We start from the raw sequence: 16,205 nt of genomic DNA, 5'->3' as shown, positions 1-16,205 counted from the left end.
GGCACATGAGCCGAATACAACAAGTACTTTAGAAATGAGTATTGACATGTTTTGCTTTTCCATTTTAGATTTATGAAATAACCCTTCAAGCATATGTGGTTAAACTTTAAATGAGGCACCTTTTGATACAGTGTTCTAAAGGTGCCTTTAGACTGAAGATGTGGAAAATAACTGTAGTAATTTGATATTTTCATGTAATTTCTGTCTTCTCTTGCATTTTTTTGGCGAAAGTAAATGCAGAAAACCACTCTCATAATAGACACAGCATCGGGACATATTGTAACATGGGAGAAACAGATTTACGAGTTCAGGGTTTTATTTCTGGCATGGACAAAGCGATTAATTAAATCATCATCAGGTCCCAGTTATTCAGCATCCATGTGGGTTGGCATTGTGCTGAACATGTGCAAAGCAAGTTAAAGAGACCCCTTTCCCCCTAGACTCACATCCTTCAGTGTAGGCACAGGAGGAATGCACACTGCCCTGCAATGGTGAGGCCGTTTGTCCAGGCAAATGCTCACAGTGTTTATAGCTTTGGAACCTCAAACAACAACCTTTAACTTATCCGTTGGAAACAGAGGATAGAATGTTGAGCTCGGTTCCACTTAAAGAAGATTCCACAGAAGAGGCCACGTCTCAGGAAATACTTGGAGGAAGGAGACAGGTGGCTTGGCACACAAGCGCATAGCTTTAGGAAGTGACGTTGAGGGGACGAAAGCCGGAACTAATAACATGAGATGGAGAGCTTAGCCAACAGACCTCTCAGGGCAGAAGCTCTCTCAAGGAGTGGACTGCACGGAGGAGTGGACTGGACATGATACTTTGACTGCAGCAGAGGTGATGAGAAAGGACACCCACTTCAGTTGTGTTTTGCTTATTAAACACAAGTGTGCTGAGTGCTTACTTGTTAAAAGCTATCCTGTATTGGATGCATTCTGCATGCCAGCCACTGTTCTGCACTTCTATGTATTCTTTATTTAATTCTCACAACAAACCTGTAAGATGGTCCTTTCATAATCCCCAGTGGACAAAATAGAGGCCCAGAGAAGTTAAGTAACTTGCCTAAGATCACACAGGTAGTGAGTAGCAGAGCTAGGATTTGAATGGGAACCCTTTGGCCCCAGAGCCCATTTTCCTCACCACCTGGAGCACTCACTGCCTCTTGCTGGTGCTGCTTAGCACAGGGTATGGTGATGGGCAGTTAGCCTCATGGAGCTTGTGGTGAAGTGAGGAGACAGACTTAAATCTAGTAGGCATGCCTTTATAGACTGTGCTTGCTGTGAAAGAAAAGGGAGCGACCAGAAGCTGGGCTGGGGGAAGTGATTTGGATGAGGACACGAAGGACACTTCTTTCAGGAAGCAACAGTCTACGCGCAGGGCAGTGTAACTGGAGAGAGGGAGGACTGTGTAAGGTCAGCCAAGGGGGAGGGCTTTGGAGGGAAATGATGACATTGGTTTGCAGTGAAGAAACCTGTCCTGGCTGTGGTGTGGAGCTCGGAGCGGGTGGAGTGGGGAGGTGCCGAAGTGGAACTGTAGAGATGGTGCAATCACCTAAATTAATAAAAGACCTATGTTGAAAATGAGCAGCTCTGTTCACCAGGACCAGTTTGGATCTGACACTTTAAAATCAGGTGATTTTGCAGTGAGGTACCGAGATGGAATAAAGACAATAACCCAATGAGGAGAAAGTATGTATCATGGAAAGAGAGACAATATCAGCATTTCTCAGAAGGAGGCCTACCTGCCCATGCCCTGCCTGCCTCAGACACACCAGAGCCCCCTGGGTGGAGGCCCGGCACCTGCGTTCCACAAGCTCCTAGGAGGCCCCTGTCACAGGCTCTAAGGAGACCCCTCTCCTGCATGGGCACCTTATTCCCCCACCAGCTGGGTTTTCACACAGCATGAAAGAGATAAGAGTTTAAATATTGGGAGGAAAAATAAATGCATCCAATTCCTAACGAGTTGGGTGCTGGACCAACGACAGCAATGAAACACCCCTCTATTTGAATTGTCCCCAGTGGGAAAGGATCTTCCTTGAATCACATTGGTTTACAAAGAATAAGCTGGGATTTTCTTATTACTGTATTTTTTGGACCATAAGATGCACCTAGGTTTCAGGGGAGGAATATAGGGAAAAAATTTTTAAGCAAAAAAAAAAAAGGTAAAATATTTAATAACATAAATAACATAATATTTCACCAATGTTAATGTAAACAGAATTCAACAGCAGTATTAACAACCATTATTCCTCCCAAATTTGGGAGGTATGGGAAGTGCATCTTATAGTCCAAAAAAATGGTAATAGTATTTCCAGTCCAAAGCATTTCCTGCCCCTCTATGTACACAGTACAACTAGAAGCAGCTATGAGGAGCCGCTTTTTAGGTATTTGCGGATGTGCGACCTGAAGGAGGTGCTGGGAATTTAAGATTTAATGTGGCAGAGCCAGTGAAAGCCCAGGCCTTCTACCTCCCAGCCAGGTTTTTCTTCCCCAGATTGGGCTGAATTTTCTCTGGACAAATGAACTCATTCATAGTGGAGGGAGAAGGTGAAATCAATTTTATGACAAAGAAAATGTCTTTCTGAGTTTAAGCTTAGGAAACTATGGAAAAATCAGAATGATTGTTCTTTTTATTTGTTTAATTTTTATGAACTACTTCCCTTAGTCCCTTAGGCAAACCCAAAGAATAATAGGAGAAGCTCAGACTCTGAAGTCAGACTGCTGAGTCCAGCCCCTGACACTTACTAGCTATGTGTTCGTGGGAAAATGACTCTATTCTCTGTGCCTCAGGTTCCCCATTTATAAAACAGAGGCAAGGCTAATGTCTACCTCAGCGGGTTGTGATGTAGATTAGGGAGCTGATGTTTCGAAAGTGCTTAGAATAGTGCCCAACACATAGTAAGTCCCAGGTAAATGTACAAGGCTTCACATTCCAGTTGTGGGGACTTCAGGCAAATAATTATAACAAGATCTGATAAATGCTCCAATAGGGATAGGTACAAAGGTCTGTGAATACACAGAGAAGGAAATAGCAACCTGCTTTGGCGGCATCAAGGAAACATTAACAGTAGAGTCGATGTTTTAAATAGTAGTGGGGGGTGGGGTGGGGAGTGATCTTTGCCAGCATGGACACAATGGGCAGTGAGAAGAGCAAATAAAAGATCTGGACATGTGAAAATGTGTTGTGGCTGAAACCTGGGATCCTGTGTACAGTGTTTTGTCTGGCTTGCCTCAACCCACACCAAGCCTCACAATGTGACACAAAATGCCCCTTGTTGATCAGCGACTTGAGCAATTCCTCCTATATCACTACCTGACACTAGCCAAGCCTGAGTGAGATAACTATACAGGATCTATCTAACATGGACTGTTTAAGCAGAAAATTTTCTTGCCATATTGCACTAAAATAGGGCAAGCTGAAATGGGTTACCCTGAACTTCTGCAAGACTCAAAGCTGGACTTGACTTGGAATCTATCACGGCAGCCCTGCCTCCACGACTGACCTTGCACGGGTCCTATACGAACCGCACCAGGAAATGCGCCTCCAAGCATGACAGTTATGATCGTCTATTTCATCTTCAACCTAAAAGGGGAACTCAAATTAAAGCACAATAGAAAATAACTCTAGAATTCTTCTTAGGTTTACTTCAGAAGCCACTGGGAACTTGAGAAGCATAAGAGAAAATCTGAGGAATATATCTAGGGGGTATTTTTCTTTTTTACCTTGTTTGAGGGACTGAAGAAAAGGACTTGGTCTTAGAAATCTTGTAAAGAAAGACGACAGGAGGAAATTCAAAGAATTTCCTGGGAACTTCTCCCCCAGGACTCGGCAGCATACCTTATTTGTTGTACTTCATTCTTTAGAAAAGTGTTTTCCCAGCACTGCGAGATCTTTTATCCATGGAAATAGAGAACAGAACTCACCATTTCTAGAAATAGAGCTTCAGCACGCACATCTAAGAACTGAAAATATACTTGTAGTTATGCATTTTCTTTTAGATTGGTGAAAATTTATTACCTTAAACTAAGTTGTCAGTATATTAAATTTTGAACATATATAAATGGAGGGATTTCAAAACCAGTGAATATTTAATTACTAAGAAAGGCTAGGTTCTCTTTTTGACCTTTAAGGCAAGACCCTAAAATCCTGAAAGCCAGGAGCTTTCTTAAATTTTGCACGTTGCCTTCTTTATAATGTTCTGACCCTTCAGAGCTTTACTTTTCACCTGTCCAGTACGCCATCATTACCGATACTGTAGAATCAAGGCTGGGACTTACCCGCATGATGTCACTGGAAGCACACAACAGTGCTACCTTCGTCCTCTTTAAAGAGACAGATACATTTCCAAAACCAAGAATATTTGAACATTTTATTATGAATTCAGAAAACTTTACAGCTACAAGAAGAGGGACTTAGCCTGGGTTCCAATGAACATCTTCATATTGTCAGTGAAGGGAGACAGAGGGTTACTTGGGTTGAACTCTAGGGTTGTGCTGCTTTTTTTTTAAAACCTGCCTTCTTTGGGGTTCTTAAATTGAAGTTCTCATGCCTTTGGAAATGGACATCAGACTCTGAAGGTCATCAGTGTTATCCGTTCACCAGTAGTACAAAAGAGAGCTTAAGGACATTTCTTAAACATGTTTGCTTAGCCCTACGAATGGCAGTTCTGGGTATTGGTTGACACGGAATGCGTGTGTGCCTCTGACTTGGGGGTGTCGCCGACCACTTGGTCTTTCTTGCGATGTCAGGGAGGGCAAGTCTAATGTTAACGTGCATTTTTGTGTCTTTGTTTACCAGACACCCAAGCCATAACCCAGTTTTATGCTGAAGAGTGAGGGGTAACTTTCTTTAACTTGAGGGAGAGAAAGATGCTGATTTGGGGAGCACCTTTTAGATGACGTTTTATTCTGTATTATATAGTGCCCCTGGGATAATAGTACAGCTGGATATTATGGAATTTGATTCTGATTCTTCCAAAGCCTTGGTGAGACAAAGCATTGTCTCTACATTCTTTTCTCCACTGGCTCAAAAGCTAATGTAATTAGAATGTTCTTTAATAGAGGATCTTCAGAAATAGCATTAAGGTAATGCATGGGAATTATATTTATGTTGCTGGTCTCCCATACATTGATACATACATATATAAAAAACTACTTGAGATACTTTACTCTCTTTCTCATGTTAAAAAGAAGAAAGTACAGGTATATGTTGTCGAAGGAACCAGAAGTGACATATTAAGATTAAATTATGCCTAAAATAGTAGAAAGACAATAGGCAAAGGCCTGGCCATTGTTTATCGAGTGCTGACAGAGAACTCAGCCCAGTGCCGGGCCAGACATGAGAAAAGACATGCTTTTCTGCCCAGTGGTCTTATCATCTCAGTGTAAGCACACAGTGTAACATCTTGTCTAATGTAGAGTGGGCTATCTTAGATCTAGAGTAATAGATCACCTAAGATTCAGATCATCTTAATTAGGATGTTGGCAGATTGAAATGGAATGGGGTTCTTGATGCAAGCAAATGAGCAGTAAAAGCGTTACTGATTCTGCCTGTTCTGGGCAGAACTCTTCCTGAAAGGCGGCGTCCGAGTCAGGCCCTTCCTGCTGAACTGCACGAGCTTAGTCCTGATGTGCAGCACCGAGGAGAGCCCTTTCTTCAACTGCGGATTCTTCAGTAGTCCTTTTTGTTGTTGTTATCAGAAGGGCAACTTTTCTTCAAAAGTGTTTTTGAAAGACAGAAACAAAAGTGAGTTATTTCTCTGAAGATCGGTTGTGGTGGCTAAATTCGTGGTGGAATGGAATGAAAAATAGTTTCTCTACTCTCCTTGAGGCACTTAAATTTGCATATTATCAGATGTGTGGGTGAATCCAAGACAAGGAATTGTTTTAATAGTCTGCCACTCTACTGAGGTGACCGAAAAACGATTGAGATGATAAAAATATTACTAGGTCAAAGGACACTTAATGGGTGGCCCTATCATGGTCCGCATGATTTATAAGGCCATAGCTTACCTTGATTTTTCACACTCTTCTTCCAGTGCTGGTGGCCTTGGGGGTGGATAGATATATTTGGCTTAGCAAGAATCTGGGAGTGAAATTCTTTGGTGTCTCTAATCAACACAAGGAATTGACCTTAGTAGATACCTAGTCTATTTTTTCCTTATTTAGTCAAAGAGTGCCTCACCTCTGAATCTATGCTACCCAGAGTTGCAATGTTGTGTGGTTTTGGATGCAAAGTTACATTATATGGAAAGCAGTCCTGTTTCAGTAGAACTCACGTTTTGTAACTCAGCCTGATATACATGAAAGGTAATATATAGTAAACACATTAGAGGGACTTTTTAATATACAGTGGAGGCCAACGTTTAAAAAAATATCTGTAAGCAGTTAAGCACAAAATGGAAGGCAAGATACAGGCTTGCTTCTGAAAAAAGACTGAATTTAATAAGTAAATTTTTGAAAGCGTGAAACAATTACCTCACTGTGTGATTTACACTTTTTCCCTGGAATGTGTTGTTTCTGGCAGGGGAGTGGGCTGAGCTAGAGAGAGCCCTGCTAAAGGGATTACTTTGCTCTGGCTCTCATGTTTATCAAGTCACCGAGGACCTCTTATAAAACAGCATCTTTCGAATGCACACACAACTGCGCTCGATACGCTGCACGCTCCTAATGCGTGTTTAACTGTTCTTACACCCCCAGTATCTCTTCCATCCAGTAAGGTCAAAAAGCATTGAGGAGTCCACATTTTGCTTTTTTCTTTTTAGTTGGAATGTAGCTGTTTATGTGGTTCAGATGCTAACAGAGATGGAGATATTCTTTAATGTACTGTGGTGCTCTCTGACACCAGGACTCACAGAACATTCCCAGGGTTACCTCCTACTGCGCCTAAATGAAAGTTAATATTTCTCAGGGAACATTAACTGGATTGGCAGTCCAGCTGAGCCAGAGCACAGGGGCCCATCTCACTGCAGCGTCCAGGACCTTTTGCACTGGGTTGGGGTGGTGGCGTCTCCTCGTTATACTGCCGATCCTTGGACTACACACATGTGGACTGTGCAGGCTTGTTGACATGCCAATTTTTCAATAAATATATTTAGTACTCTAAATGTGCTTTCTCTTCCTTGTGGTTTTCTTGATAACAGTTTCTTTTCTCTAGCTTACTTCATTGTAAGGATACAGTGGAATGCGTATAATATACAAAATATATGTTAATTGTCTATGTTATTAATAAGGTTTCTGGTCAACAGTAGACTATTTCTAGTTAAGCTTTGGGGGAGACAAAACTTATACATAGATTTTTTGCCTGGGGGTGGGTGGGAAACACACCCAAGTTGTTCAAGGGTCAGCTGTACTTACTTGTCCTGTGGAGGCTAACGCTCATTTAGTGTTGCCCACTATGGGGCTGAGCAAGGCCATGGGTTTTGCTGAGTAAGAAAGGGGAGAGGTAAAAAAGGAACCCTAAAGCAAGAGTCGAAGACAAAGGAAAAGGAGAAGTAAAAAATAAAAAAGAGAAGGAGCAGAGGGAGAAAGATAAAAGAAGGAAATACGTGTCCAGTGAAGCCAACTGTCCACATCTGTTTCTTGGACATTAATGCTTTCATGTCTCGCTCTTACTCTTTTCTTCCTCTCCCTCTGGATATCAAAGCCAGAAAAAGCTTTCTTCACTTTTTTTGGTCAGATATCATTGTATGACCCTTTGCGTGTTGTGTGTGTGTGTGTGTGTGTGTGTGTGTGTAACATACTCTATTGGTGAGGTTAGCATTTAAAGCAGGCTCACTGTGGTCTAGGTTTGTGTCAAGCCTTGTGCCTGGATCGTCTTATTCATTTCTCCCAATGATACTAGCAGTCACAGCACCTGTCATCGTTTTCACTTTACTGTTGGAAAGACTTGGGCTCCAAACACGTGCTAGACTCTCAGACATACTCAGGGTCTCTTTAAAAACTTTGCTTGACCGGGTAAAGGCCAAACTCCTCTTCCTGTCATTGACTCCCCCTGTCTAGTCAAGATTCATGTCACTGTTTCTTTTCCTAAATGATCTAGTTGATTCATCGTCTTCCAAATGCGTTTTCCTTTTCTTTTCTCTTTGCCTTTGCCCAGGGCTTTTCCCATTCTCTCTATGTATACTGGTCTTATCTATCTTAAAATCAACAAATATTGAATATGTCACTACATTGTGATTTCATAGCTCTGAATACTGTAACTCTCTTTGCTCACTACCCAGGAGGGGAGACAGCTATACACATACATAATTCTAAATTAAGGCAGACTGTGTGATAAATATTACAATAAGGCACTTACGAGATAGGGATATTGGGGGAGGAAACATTATTTCAATCTGATGGAGTCTGGGAAGGCTCCTCCCACCCCCAAGAGTAGATGGATTTTGTGGAGGTCTCTAATATTCTGATAAGTTATTCTGGTAAGATATTCTCATATCTTCATAAGAAAATATGAGAGGGAGAGCATCCCAGGTGGAGGAACGGACGTAGAAGTACGGGGAAGGGGAACGGTGAGGAACGTGTTTACGGGAAGGGTGAGGATATGGTGGAAAATAAATTCTGAAAAGCTTTGAGCTGTATACTGCAGAGCTTTGAAAATCAGCCGAAGAGTTTGTTTTCCTAGTGTGCCATGAGCATTTTTGATGATTAGATGCAGCCATAGAAAGCAGATGGCAAAAAAAATAGGATGAGAGAGGAGGAGCTGACAATGACTTTGGGAACTAGTACAATTACTGAAGGCAGCTGAAGTAAAGCAGTGGCTGTGATGATAGAGAGAGAAGAAGGAGCAGTCTTGTGGAAGAGGGTATATTGGGGTTTGTTATACAGGGAGTGCAGGGCTGAGGGAAAAGTTAATGATGACTCAAAGGAATGGAGCCTGAGCAGTTAGGTGAATAGTGTTACTATTGAGGTTGGACACCTTTTGAGAAGGAGCAGTTTTGAAAATGGAGGACAGTGACCTTGGTGTTCAGTTAATAACAATGTCTGGGTGTGTAACCTGGGCATAGATATTTCCATCATCTCAGCAGGTGATTCCAAAGTATAGGCAAGTTTGAGAACAAGGATTTAGGAATAGGGGAAGCCTGAAAATCATTTCTACGTGGTTGTGTGTAATGCTCAGTTGAAAATGCAAGCCTGAGGCTTCTTTGCAGTGGGGATCCATGCTAACGATACAGGTTTGGCAGTCCAAATAGAAACCACAGCTATAGTTTTGGAAGTTGATTCTGACAAGAAAAGACTATCGTGTAAGAATAAAGGAGAGTTTTGATAGAACTTTGAGGAATGCTTGGAATAACTCAGAGCAAGGATGCCATATGAGAGTTGGGGCTTAAGCGAGAATCTACATGCTCAACAGTGGAGCTCCCAGCCCTGCATCCCAGAATGCTGGCAGCCAGGGGACAGCAGAGGCGCAGGTCAAAGGAACTTTTCATGGGATAGGGCGGCCTTTGCATGTTTATAAGACCTAGAAGAGGAATAGTTTAAAAAGCACCATTGAAGAAGGTAGTTTCAAGAAGGAAGTGAAAGAAGACGAACTAGCACAGTGATTCAGAAGGAGAGGAAGGGAATCAAGTGGAGCTGTGAGTTTCAGGAAGGGAGGGTATAACTTATGAGATAAAAGAGAAAGAAGGACTGTTGGGTGGTAAGCAAAATAGGAAAGAGGGAAGAAAGCCAAAGGATTTAGAATGAAGGAAAATTCACTGTGATTAGTGAGGCAATCATTTGAATCGAAAGAGGGTTGGAGAACAACAGTGGGATTCAAATGCCACCCTCTCAATAAAATTTCCCACAGTTTTCAGGCCTAAGTGATTGCTACACCTTCTAAATTCTGTTGCATTTACTATTTGTACCACACATTTGGTGGTGGTTAATCTCACACGGCCTTGTGACACCCCTTCCATTGTTATCTTGGATAGCCATTTAAATCCATAGTGAACAGGAAGGGGGCTGCCGTCCACAACCCCCCAGCACAGCAGCTACAGCCCACACCTTCTTGTTTGATGGGCTTTGAACATTATTTGACCTAAAATATTTTAATTTAATTTTATAATTAAATTGATATATAACATTGATGGTCGATTTACATATTATTATTATTATTATTATTATTATCAAAGCTAAAGACAGAACTTCCCTTTATCTTCTCATCTTCCATGATATTATGTCTTAGCTGTGTAAGTAATGGCACAATCCTGTTCTACCCTCGACTCTTCTTTTCTCCAATTCTCTCCCATTTTCTTTGCCTCACAGTCTTTAAAAGAGCCATTTCAACTATTCTCCCCAAATAGCTAGCAATTCACACTATAAAAAGGAGAAATGTGATTTCATTATTATTTTTGTACTTGCCTGAGTCAGGTCAGTTGATTAATTATTTTAATAGATTGTTAGATTTTTAAAAAGTCTTTATTTAAGCAGACTTGCTGAAAGAATATACTTTGAGTTGCTACTTTGAAAAAGAGTAAAAGCATCTAATGTGACTTAGCAGCTGACCAGCACGCTGCTTGACGAAATTTGTAGTCTTTGCTTCTAAAGTTCTCTAACAAAATTCAGTGAGCTTGAACCTGAGAAGGTAGAGGTCTCTCAATTGACATAAATTCACTGGGCAGAACTGAATCATACCACTATTTGAATCTCTAACAAAGTCTAATCTCTGACATATTATATTTGGTACACTATAATCTGTGTACACATACACATCATTCTAGTAATTGATGAATGTGGTTTACTTAATATAATATAGTTTATACAATGCCAGCCATTTGTAGGAAATACAGGTTTGGGCAGCTCTGCTCTGCAAAATGGCCTGGCCCAGATCTCTGGAACAGTCTCCATAAAACACACACTTATGTGTTTTTCTAAACTCGATCAGTCAAATCTGTTTTCCTGCTATCATTAATTTGATACCTCTTCTGACTGTCATTAGCTAGATGGGGAAATATTGAATTCCACTGGGTAGTTTCATCTTCCTAAAACCAGTAAGATCAATAGTTTTTGTTAGAATTTTTTTGAGACCAAAAGAAAGAAATCAGCAGCTTCATCAACATATTTAAACTTTAGTACTTCATCTGCACCTTCTGAGGTTTATCCATAATTTGAGGGCTATGCATTTTGAATTATTAGGAATTTTGAAAAACACCTTTTTTCTCAGCTCTTTTCTCCTTTTCAGCCCCTCCTGGCTAAAGCTTTTCTTCCTTTCCTCACTGAAAGTAAACAAAGAAGCACCTGATATAAACTCATGATGCCGATGCTAAGCAGGCTCAGTAGTATCAGCGACGGTGACCGTTGTAGAGTAGTGCCGCCCAGCTTACCGTGTTGGGACTTTCCCCGTTATTCAAGACTTCAGGAGCTTCCAGAACCTGGGCTTCTTCACACTGATCTCCTTTTCTGATCGCACATTGTTTCTCCTCTTCACAAACCCTTCTAAGAATGACGTATTTATAAAATGGCAATTTCTGAGTCCCTCTACCACTCTCATAAGTGAAGTTCTCATGTCATGATGTGTTTTTGCTCAAGTAAATTAGACTAATTTGATTCAACAGAATACAAATTATTAAATTGTGCTATTAATTTTTATTACGTTTTAGAATAAAATGAAACTCTCATTTCCTAATAAGTAGAAAGTTTGTAACTATTACTGTTAACTGTAATTGAGAATTTCCCCCTTCTTTGGTTAAAGTCTAAGAATTATTAACTGTCTAATGTAGAACAAAAGCAAGAGTAATGTGAACAAAGATATCACTGGATGAAGGTGAATTTGGTGTTCAGTGTGTTTTTCTTCCATTGTAATTACTTTCATATTTTATCCAATTGTATAGTAGTTTTCAGTTGTATTCCTGTTTTAGACCTTTGACAATAGCATTTTCTATCATTGTGTGCAGATCCCTATAGTCTCATTTGTACACAAAAAAGCCTAATGACTATTCTTCATTGATTAATATACAAAAGGGAAATTGGATAAAAGAGTTTGAAGATAGAATCTTTGGAAATCCTACATTTTAAGCAGATGTTGTTTCACAATAGTGTCTTTCAAAGAATGCCTTGAAATAGAAGCTTTCGTTTTGTGTACTTCTCCTAGACGATCATTAGTTCTCTTTTTTCCCATAAATGATAAAAGTGAATATTAAAAAGTATAGTGCCTTGGCTGATGTGGCCCAGTGGAATGAGAGCTGGCCTGCAAACCAAAGGGTTGCCGGTTCGATTCCCAGTCAGGGCACATACCTGGGTTGCAGGCCAGGTCCCCAGTAGGGGCCACTCAAGAGGCAACCACACATGGAAGTTTCCCTCTTTCTCCCTCTCTCTTCCCCTCTCTCTAAAAATAAATAAAAAAAAAATTTTAAAAAGGAAAATATAGGCACACGTCTCATAAAAGAGAAATAGGTTGAGGATATTCTGCTAATGATATAATCATCAGTAGCAGCATCAAACAGTGGTTATTAAGTTTATTATTGCAAATAAACTTACAGGTATGTGGACCACCTAACCAATAGCCATTTTCCTCATCTTTCCTAACAGAATAATCTATTTTTGTCTGCATACCTACCTTCTTTCATGCTGTGTAGTTCAGGTGAGGCAGACTCCATTCCCCAGCCCATGCAGTAAATAACAGTTAGTGAGTAATAGTTAGTGAATGACAGCTAGAATCAAACTACCATGAGCCCCCACCCTGCTCTATGTTAATGATCCGCTCAGGCACAACCCACTGATGTACTTCTGACCATAGGATATGAAGGAAGTTTCTTGCTTTGAAAAGGTTTTCTTTCTCATAGAAAGAGACAAACAGAAGAAAAAGTTCCCTTTGAATTCTGGGTACTTTCACAAGGAGGTGAGGCTGAACTGTGATAGCCGTTTTGTCTCTATGAATAGAGCTGGGTTGAGGTCAAAGCTTATATGCCAAGGTTGACAGAGGGGAAAGATGTACGTGTATTCTTTGTATCATTGAACAGTCAAGTTAACTAAACCTTCAGCATTTTAAGTAACTTTCCTCTTCGCTTAGCCTTGTTCTATTAGAGGATTTGGGATTTTCTGTTATAGGGGACACATACATCCTATGCAACAAATTCAGTGTTACAGGAAATTACTATAGGGAGTATTAGACAATTTATATCTTTTTCTACCTGTCACATATCAAAATACTTTCTTTTACTTTGTTGCCCCTGCTGCTAAACTATCATTTTTTTAACCTCTTACTTTTCAACTTACTGCTACATGGTGCCTTTGGCCACAGTCACCCTATTGAAATTATTTTCATCAATGTTCACTTATGGCTTCTCTGAGCTTCAGATCCCTAATCTGTAAGTAAAACATTTGATCCTCATTGGGGGTTTTAATTTAAAAAATTATTAGCCAGTACCTGTTTTCAAACCAAATGTTACTAGTAGCTCATACATGTAAAACAAAGAAAAGTAAAATTTCTTGGTCAACTCAGAACCTGGAAGCTTCGTCCCCTGCATAATGCCGCCTGGGCCTTCCCTAGGCCCCCTGTGCCTGATCTCTGCTGAGTTTGCAGGGCACAGGACGCGGTTTGAACACTAGCCTCCCAAGTTGACATTCCTGTCGGTGCCTCTCCTGCCTGTTTTCCACTTGCACAGTAATTACTACCCAGAATGCTTCATTGGTTGTCCATCACCTACTGATAAAGTTCTGTTCTCTCAAGTTTTCTTCCTTTGAGTCTCTTTTGTCTTCATTTATGGCAGTCATATAACTAGTCTCTAAAACTGGCCAGTTTGTCCTTTTTTCTTTGCTCTTGTCATTTTGCTGTGTATTTCTTTGCCTTTCCCCACCTGTTCAGTCCTTTTAACTCACACCCAGTACCCATCTGAGTCAAATGAATCTGAATTTTCTCAATGTTTCTTTATCACATTCTCTTTTTGGATTTTGATTGAAGACATTCTTCAGGTCATATGTTCTTTAAAGGTGGGCAAACTACAAGGGGAAGGACCCCCCAAACCTCCACAATGGAATTATCTTCTGGAGGGTGAGCCCCTTATAATACAGGCTTCCCCCACCAGATGAGTATTCTAGGAACCCATCTGTATCCGTGAAGCAGCTGGTGGTGTTGTGAGAGGCTGCAGTCTGCATCAGTGAGTTTGTTTTGAAGACTCTTTCAACATGTTTGCCCATTTAATGGTGGGTGATTTATGAGCACAATTGCCTTCACTGCACTGAGTATTCAGCTTTTGACCAAAAACAGCCTGCCCCACATGCCCTACTATTCCCATTTACTCGATCTCAACCCAAGTAACTTTTTTTTTGTTTCAGTTGAAGAAAGTCCTCAAAGGGGAGAGGGGAGGGAATTTCAGGGGGAAAGGAGGAGGGTTTATAGGAACAATAATAAAGGACACATGGACAAAGACGAGGGGGGGTGGAAATGGGAGGGAGTTGGGGAGGGCTGAGGGGTAGGCTGGAGTGGGAATAAAAGACATAAAACTGTACTTGAACAACAATTAAAATAAAATAAAAATTAAAAAAAGTTAAAAAAATAAAGGGGAGACAAAATGGGACAATTGTAATAGTATAATCAATGAAAATGCACATTTTTAAAAAGTCCTCAAAGGGAAGCATTTTGCTAATTTGGAAGCCATGAAACGCAAATGAATTTTCCACTGTTTTGAGCAGTGGAAAAACATTTCAATAGGTGTACTGCATCAAATGTAGAGGACTCTGACGGTGGCTGAAGTTTAAACATGTAAGAGTACATACACTGCTTTTTATAAATAAATTTCGGGTGTTTGGGGGTCCTCCCTCGGGTCTATTGTTCATTCCTCTGTTCACAGCAGGGCTGAGCTTATGTCCCTGAAACCCTACTCTCAAGAAAATGAGTCTTAATGCTCAATAAATATATAACAGAATCAAAATACTTTAATTATGGGTGTGTTTAGGTTTGTTATTTCTGTTCTTTACATTTTTGTATCAGTTTTTAAACTGACCTGTAATCTCTGAGATTATATAGATTAAATTTAATGGATATGATGAAATCTAAGCAAATTTTATAAAACTAAAATGAAGTATACTTTTAATGCAAGATGTTTTATAGCTTTACATTTTGTAACCAAAAACAAATGAACAAATAACCTAGTATCATCCATACTTGGAAATTTGGCCTTTCTGACATTTTAAACAGGGTTGTTTCTGAGTCAGCTCACTAACATTTTAGGTATACCAGTTGTGAATTAATAAGTGTGGCAGCTGACCTCATATTATAATTTTTAAACACTTAACAACGTAATAGTTGTTATTGAGTTCCCAGGGAGGTCAATCAAGCATGTCCTTTCAATAAAATACCATTTTTTGTTTTTATTTTTATTTCCTATAATTTCATAAGATCATCATTCTTAACAGAATGTGATTGAAAATTCCACTACGTTTAATAAAAGTTACAAAAGTTGGTGAAGAATGGACCATGCACAACTATTTAGTTTCTACTATTTCATTGTAATTGTTTAGTGCTTCATTTTATTAATATCTTTAAATAGTTCTCATGGTAAAGAAAAGGTATATTGATTTGGTAAAGGTAATATTTCAAACAAACTGTAATAAGAATATCTCATATGATACAGTAGTGATAGTATAGTGATTGACATGGTTTGAGGGGAAGAAAAATACATTTTTTCCAAGATTAAATGTTATCAATTATTTTTAGAACTGGAGAGAAACTGACTTTGTGACTAGAAATAATGATGCAGACAAATAGATATATCCCAGAGTTGGATAACTGAGAGCTTAAAATAAGTCCATCAGCCATAGACAAATGTAAGGTGCTGTCCCCAGGGATCATGAAGTCCTGGCGTTCCTCTCCGCACCTGTGTGGTCATCGGCAGGAGGAATGACAGTGCCACTGTCCTCCCTCACAGGATTGTTGAAGGGATTAGATGATGTACATGGAAGTATTATCCGCGTCGGATGGTTAACTGATTCACAGGCAGTTGCTAAGAAGACCAGGGTCAGCTCAGATACTCGTAAGCTCCTGTACTTGCTGCCAGAGTAGGAATTCAACACCCTGCTCTCATGTAAGGGTAGGTGGGGGCTGTGGCCATGGTCTGCTCTACAGCCAGGAACTTTGGGGGGGACATGGAACAAAGAAGAATCACTGCATCCAAGAGGAGGTGAGCGTGAGAACCAAGCCACAGTCTGAAGCAGAGACTGAGTCTACATCTGGAGGCAGAAGGAATGGATGTGAAAAGGAACACAAGCCTGAAAAGAGCCACTTTGAGG

At 40.3% G+C, this 16,205-nt stretch overlaps 1 protein-coding gene across 6 annotated transcripts in view; it reads left to right on the top strand.

Moving 5' to 3' along the window:
* AKAP6 (A-kinase anchoring protein 6) overlaps positions 1 to 16,205 on the top strand; it is a 481,121-nt gene that overhangs the window by 260,450 nt on the left and 204,466 nt on the right. The window lies entirely within an intron of this gene.

This window comes from Sturnira hondurensis, unplaced genomic scaffold (genome assembly GCF_014824575.4).
Source record: "Sturnira hondurensis isolate 20B ecotype Veracruz unplaced genomic scaffold, ASM1482457v3 Scaffold0006655, whole genome shotgun sequence".
NCBI classification, from domain to species: domain Eukaryota; kingdom Metazoa; phylum Chordata; class Mammalia; order Chiroptera; family Phyllostomidae; genus Sturnira; species Sturnira hondurensis.
Note: the sequence above shows the minus strand (reverse complement) of the source record. Positions and strands in the feature narration are given on the sequence as shown.